Source organism: Alexandromys fortis, unplaced genomic scaffold (genome assembly GCF_014885135.2).
Source record: "Alexandromys fortis isolate MF-2015 unplaced genomic scaffold, M_Fortis_MF-2015_v1.1 scaffold_120, whole genome shotgun sequence".
Taxonomy (NCBI): Eukaryota; Metazoa; Chordata; class Mammalia; order Rodentia; family Cricetidae; genus Alexandromys; species Alexandromys fortis.
Genome location: NW_026067999.1, coordinates 4,085,503 through 4,092,707, shown reverse-complemented (window position 1 = coordinate 4,092,707; position 7,205 = coordinate 4,085,503). Strand labels below are relative to the sequence as shown.

The 7,205-nt window shown below is 37.1% G+C and overlaps 1 pseudogene; it reads left to right on the top strand.

The window, feature by feature from the left end:
* The first annotated feature begins 1,453 nt into the window (after window positions 1-1,453).
* On the top strand, window positions 1,454-2,248 carry LOC126512727 (40S ribosomal protein S3a-like; annotated as a pseudogene).
* The last annotated feature ends 4,957 nt before the right edge of the window (window positions 2,249-7,205 follow it).

The window sequence follows — 7,205 nt, the reverse complement described above, 5'->3', positions numbered from 1 at the left end:
TGCTTCCCTGGGGATTAAGGAGTTAATTTTGCAAGTGTGGAGTGATAGGTTTCTTGGGTTTTTTGTTTGCTTGCTTGTTTTGCTGTGTTGCAATTTAGGGTAGGGGGAGGGAAAAAAGGATGGTGAAATATGTATTGATTTATTTGCTACCAAAGCAACACAACACCTTAATTCATGCTGCCTTAGTAGAATCAGTCATAGATACTTGTGCATATTAGCTGGTATTTGGAGAGAGGATTGACGAGAAATGTGTTTAGGGAACTGAAAAATCTTCAGAAATCCATAGTTCATACTAGCAGACAACCAGCGAATCAACCAGCAGGTAAGTTTGAGCTTATATCAAGAGTTAAGTTTAGCATTATTATATACCAATCATATGTTAAGAGTTGTGCTTGCTGCTGGGTACCCACAAATAGAAAATGTGTCACTACTCTCAAAAACATCAATGTTGTATGAGTGATGTTAAAAAAAAGTCCCTAATTACATTGTAGTTCATCATTTATAGTAATATCCATCTGTACCACATTACATGGCAACTATGAAGGTCTTAATTTTTTTATACATTCTTCAGAATAGGATGGAACATTGTAAAGGAAGTGACCCTTCCAAATGTGTTGGAAGAAATTTTGTAGACAAAGAGAAAGAAGAAAAGTCTTGGGAGAGAAGGATAACAATGTCAAGCCTATAGCAGCAAATGAAGTCATCTGTTGTGTTTGGAACTACAGTGGTATATAGAAGGTTAGTTTTTATAAAGAACAGAGTAGTATGGGGAGAAAGAGATTTGCACTGGGGTCTACACATGCAGGCTCTTTTTCCCAGACATGTTAAGGTCCTTACAATGGGAAACATCTGGAAGTTTCTGCACAAGGAGATAATTGCTAACACAGCTACTCTTAGAAGTTTAGAAAATTCCTCACCTATACTAAACTCTCACTGTAAGCTAAGCACAGAGTAGAACATCTCATGTAAAAACTTTTGTTTTGTCTTCTTAAACATCTTAATGAGGCATTATTATTTGTATTATTGTTACTGAATATAAATAAATAAGACAATAAAAAGGTTAGTAAATTGTCAAAAAGCACACAGCTATTCTGTGAGGACGCCAGGACTAAAACTCAGGCAAAAATGTTGAGAATAATGGCAAGTACCTGTGGTCCTCAATGCTTGGGAAGCTGAGGTAGGAGGATTCCTGAAGCCTATGTGGAGCCTGAGTAACACAGTGAGATCCTGTCACATCAAACAAATGAACAGCAATAATAACTACATTAAACCCCAAGCAACATGCTACTCAATTCAGATCCTTTTAATCTAGGCAATGGTTGTTTAAAAAAATATAATATGAACCATGGAAGAACTAGGTTTTCTGGTAGCCATTTAAAAAAGAAGAAAAAAATTGGAATGATCTAAAATAATTTTGTGTAACATTTTAATTTGCTTTTTGGCTCTCGGAACGATGGTGATCAGCATGAACAAATGCCTAACCAAAGGATGCAAGAAGCGAGCCAAGAAGAAAGTGGTTGGTCTTTTCTCTAAAAAAGAATGACATAATGTGAAAGCTTCAGGTTTGTTCCAGATTAGAAACATTGGAAAAGCACTTGTCACAGGGAATCATGAAACCAAAATTGCAGCAAGGGTCATGTGTTTGAAGTGAGCCTTGGTCAAGAGAATGATGAAGCTGCATTTAGAAAAGTCAAGCTAATTATTCAGGTGTTCAGGAAAAGCTGCCTGGCCAAATTCCATGACATGGATTTTACCAGGACAAAATGCTTTTCCATGGTTAAGAAAAATAATAGTCCATGATTGAAGCTCATACTGTTGTCAAGACAACTGATGACTGTTTTCTTCATCTGCTCTGTTTGTTTTATATAAAATAAAAACCCTCAACAACCAGAATAAACAAGATGTCCTATGTGCAACATCAACAGTTGTGTCAGATACAACAGAAAATGAGGGCAATCATGGCCTGAGAAGTTTGAGCAAAGGGCTGGAAAGAAATGGTTAATAAATTGATTCTATACAATCTGTTGTATGTCTCAGGGAAACAAAGAAAAGACTTGCAAATCATTTGTCCTTTTCATGAGGTCTTCTTTAGAAAATTAAAAATGTGAAGATATCCACATTTGAATTGGGAAAACTCATGGAGCTTCATGATGCAGGTGGTAGTTGTGGAAAAGCTGCCAGTGATGAGGCAGGTGCTGAAGCTGAAAGAGCTGACAGACCTGTACCACCAGTCCTGGAATCAGGTTAAAATCCACATTTTTTTCTATAGTGAAAAATGAACAGTCTAGTTTGTGAAAAAAATTTTTAACTTAATCCCATGTACCCCAAATATTTCAACCTATATTTAATATAAAATTATGAAGTATTTCACACTTCTTTCATGCAAACTTTTTGAAATATGGTATTTTACATTCCTGTTGAGAATACAACATTCCAATATTCAACTCAAACTGAGCTAGTCTATTGTATTGAACTAAGAGGGTTCATTTCTGTGCTTTTAGGAGAATTTAGCCCAGGGTACTAAGTAGCCATACAAATAAAATATCTATTCTTGTTTTTAGGTACTTTGTAATCACAGATGGATCAAATAGCTCAATTTCAGATCATAATTTTCTCCTCTTAAATTTATTCTAAAGTCTCCCTTTCATCTCGCTGCAATATTAAGTAATGATTATACCTCCAATTTTAAACTGCCAAATTGCTCATTTCTATGATTCTAAATGAAAGGTTGCCACTTCAAATTCCACACTCTGCAAGGGTCACAATCCATCAGGTATCTAATAAATTTTCTTTCCTGAATTTGTATGCCTTCAGAGTGTTGAATAATATACAGAACAAAATGATTTGCTTGTCTGTAGAGAAATCCTAGCAACTCCAGCTTGTAATACTCATAGGAATAGCATCAAACGTGAACAATGGAGGTTTTTTTTTTTTTTTTTTTTTTTTTTTTGGGTTTTCGAGACAGGGTTTCTCTGTGGTTTTGGAGCCTGTCCTGGAACTAGCTCTTGTAGACCAGGCTGGTCTCGAACTCACAGAGATCCGCCTGCCTCTGCCTCCCGAGTGCTGGGATTAAAGGCGCGTGCCACCACTGCCCTGCTGGAGTTTCTTTATGGAAGAATAATCTTACTTTTGGTCATTTACAAACTGACACAGTCCCTTAGTTAAACATGTATCTAAGTATATTCTGAAAGATGAATTGATTCTTCTTTATTTATTTTTTTAAATTTTATTTTTAAGAATTTCATACATGTATACAGTGTATTAGAATCATATCTACCCTCCTTATGCCCACTCCATCTCCTTCTGGACTTTCTCAACATGTGACAACCAGTACAGTAGTACCATGGCTGGTTTCTGACTGAATTGATTTTTGTTTTTACTGTTCCTTTTGTGTTGCTGGCAATTGAACCTAGGGCCTCTTATATAACATAGCTGCATTCCCTGTCCAGAAAGAAGCTGTGTAAAATTTAACAGTTTTTCCCAAGACCTACCCCATTACCACAACTAACTTCATTATGTAAATTTATACCTTATTATAAATCTTTTTGGAACATTTATGGTTTTAATTGTGTTTTCCTTCAATGATTATTTTTGTACACAAAACATTGTATGAATATGTAATTACTGCCTCTTACAATGTTTTATTCTTAACTCTATTATAAACTTTTTTATTTAAATTTATCTTAAAGGATAAATAAAAGATTATTTATATAAATGGGATATTACGTGATGTTTTGGGACATATATGCTCTGTTTAATGTCCAAATAAATCCAGGTCAAGAATACCCATCCATATCCTCAATTATCATCCCTTTATGATGCAAACATCCAAAATTCTTTCCTGTAGCTTTGGAACATACATCATATTGACATCATTTATTGACACAGTCTACCTGGGAAAAGGGTCTCTGAGAATGTTTGTGAAGGAGTGCCCTAATTCTGTTAATTGGTGTAGTAAGATATGACTATGTGGGTGGTATCACGTCATTACCTGGGGTTGGAGATTCAATTCTGATGGTGAAAGAGAGGGGGACTGAGCTCTAGCATGCATGCATAGATCACTCTGTTTCTGATACGGATGCAATTAGATCAGCCCTCTCAAGCTGCTGTTGCTGTGAATTCCCCATCACGATGGGCTATCACCTGGAACTGTGAGCTAAAATTAACCTGGTCTCTCTGTAAGTTGCTTTCAGCAGACTATTTTGTCGCATCAAAAGAAAAAAAAAAACACTAGGACAGAAATAGTGTTAAGTATAGTGCACAGTCTTGAAAAAACAGGAGAGACTTGTGTGTTGGAACATTGGACTTTGGGTTAAAGAATAGTTTTGTTCCATAAATGTTAAACTAAGAAGTTTAGAACACAATTGTGAGGACAACCACAATGCAATAATATACAATATAATGTGATATCTTAAAATGAATGAAACAAAATTAAGGTAGTGATAGTGTGTGTAGTTTCATGTGACATTAATTATGATGAATTATGTTGATGAATTAATTATGGTGAAAATTTAAACTTACTGACTATCAAATCTGATTGGACACAAATAGAAAGTTTTTTTTTTTTTCAGACAGGGTTTCTCTGTGTATTTCTGGCTGTCCTGGAACTCACTCTGTAGACCAGGCTGGCCTTGAGCTCACAGAGATTCACCTGCCTCTGCCTCCCAAGTGCTAGAATTAAAAGACATGTGCTACCACCACCCTGCTTAAAAAGACATTTTTAATACAAAAGAGATTGTGCTCTCCCTTGAGATCCTGTGTGTTCTCACGACTTGAAGAATTATAAAATCAACAAGCAAAACGCTGTCAACTCTACTTAAGGCAATAAACAAATTAAAGATCTCTTAATTTTAGTCCTCGACTATAATAAAAAATGTTGCCCTCTGGAAGGTAAAAGCTTAGAGAGCTTTTGAGAATTACTTATGTCACAGTCACTCGGTATAAGGTTGGATAAGCGGTGACATCATTTGTGATCATCTTATTCACGGATTATGAAATTGTTTCAATTCTTTACTTCCTTTCTCCACACGCATGCTTTGTGGAGAGGTGACTCATCAGGGAAAAGCTTTCCTTCTCCACAGCATGCTCTCGGTTCTCCCAGAGGGCAAACTTCAGTGCTCAAGCACACATTAAACCACCGCACCAATCACATTTGCTGATGTTTTCTTGGCTAAGGCAAGGCACAGAGCCAACTCACAAGTTCATTTAGGAGAGGGCTACAGATAGCAATACTTCAGGGAGATGCGATTCATTAGGGGAAATTATTTAGCAACCTACCGGGGCCGCATGTCTATTTGGTAAAAGTCGTAGATGATACTGTGTGGTTTGAAGAATGCAGAAAAAAAAAATATTCTCTGCAGCTCAAGAAGCCATTATCAGCATTTTATTCTATTGGAGTAAGCCTACAGTTTGCTGCTGGAGTTCATTTCAGAACCACCGTTCTATTATTTTCAAGGCAAATAAATAAATACCTGACTTCTTATAGAGGAATTAAACCAAATCAGTTCACAGCTGATTTCTATGTGCATAGCTGAATAGCATTATCTGCATTGTGTATTCTATGTCTAGCAGTGAGGGCTTAGCTTGTGGAAGGCAAAACTAGTAGTAGTTGAACTCCAGTTACTGACGAGGGAAATTCCAGGGAGAAGGAAACTTATTGAGGTGTTTAGGTTTCTTTATTTAGTCCTACATGAGTTTCTTTTCTAATATTGAATATGGGATTTTTATCAATGACTGTTTTGTCTTGTAGTCTTTCTGTAAAACACAAGAAGCAGAGTCTCTCTCTCTCTCTCTCTCTCTCTCTCTCTCTCTCTCTCTCTCTCTCTCTCCCTCCCTCTCTAATTTTTTAACTTTTCTTGAAAAGTTTTTGTTTTTTCCATCCTCCTCATTTAGAAAGCAAAAACAGTAGGAAAGCAGCAAACAAACAAAACTCCCACAAACAAAAATCAAACCAGGCAAAAAAGCAATAAGACAAAAACATTTCAAACAAAGCCAAATGAAACCAAACGTCCAGAAAAATACCCTTAAGTTTGTTTTGTGCTGGCCAACTATTCTTGGGTGTGGGGCCTGCTTTGGAGTGTGGCTGATAGAACCCAGGGAGACTCTAGTGGAGAAAGCTGATTTTTCTCTTTGTCAGCAGGTATTGATTACAAATAGCTTCTTGATTAGAGGTGACACTTTGTGTTCACTTCCCCGTCTCAGTGTTGTGATGCCATTTGGCTTGAACTTGTCCAGGTCTTGTGTGAGCTGCCACTGTCTCTTTGAGTTCACATGTGCATCAGTCCTGTTGTGTACGGAAGATACTGTTTCCTTGGAGTCATCCATCACCGCTGGCTCTGATTCTCTTTCCACTTTCTCTTCCTCATATAAACCTGAGCTTAAGGTAAGAGCTTTGTTGAAGACATCCCATTTATGACTGAGTGCTCCAAAGTCTCCCATTCTTTGCACATTGTCCGGTTGTGGGTCTCCGTGTTACCTTCCATTCGCTGCAAGAAGCTTCTTCGATGTGAGTTGGGCACTGATGTATGGCTATAGTAGTACATCTTTAGGAGTCATTTTATTACTATGTTCTTTAGCAGAATAATGGTACTAGGTTGTCCCCTGGGTCCGTGACCTGTCTCGACTCAGGTTCGTGGCCATTTCAGCAGTTTTTGTCTCATATCTAACCTTAAGAAAGTTACTTGTTAGTCTGAACTGTTTCAGATAAGAACCATCATGCACATCAGAACAAGTCCTTTTTGGTGTGCATGCAGCTTAGTCTTTCTTGAGGACAGCTAATATTATGGATTAGTACATAACTTATTTATTTAAAAGATACACACTATTTCAAGGGCATATATATACACACTAAGGGGATACTCACTGGTGATTAGGGAAAAGCAGTACCACACAACACTAAATGATAATCTTGACTAACTCAACTCCATCTAAAGTTGAATAACGGGATTTCCTCTGAGCTGTTTCTGACAGTGTTTCCTCTAAGGTATTGGAGCAGCATGCTGGCTAGCTTTCTTATCTTACTTTGTTAGCTGAGTGTTCAATATCTTGCACTTTCCTGCTCAGGGGAGAGAACTTGCTTGCCTTTCAAACTTCCTTCCAATCTTCTTTTCTGCTTGACAAAGGCAGGGGAAAAATAACAGGCCTCATTGTGACTTTGCAATTCTTAAGTTGGAAGGCAATTTACTCAAACCACCTCTTCTCTTCTC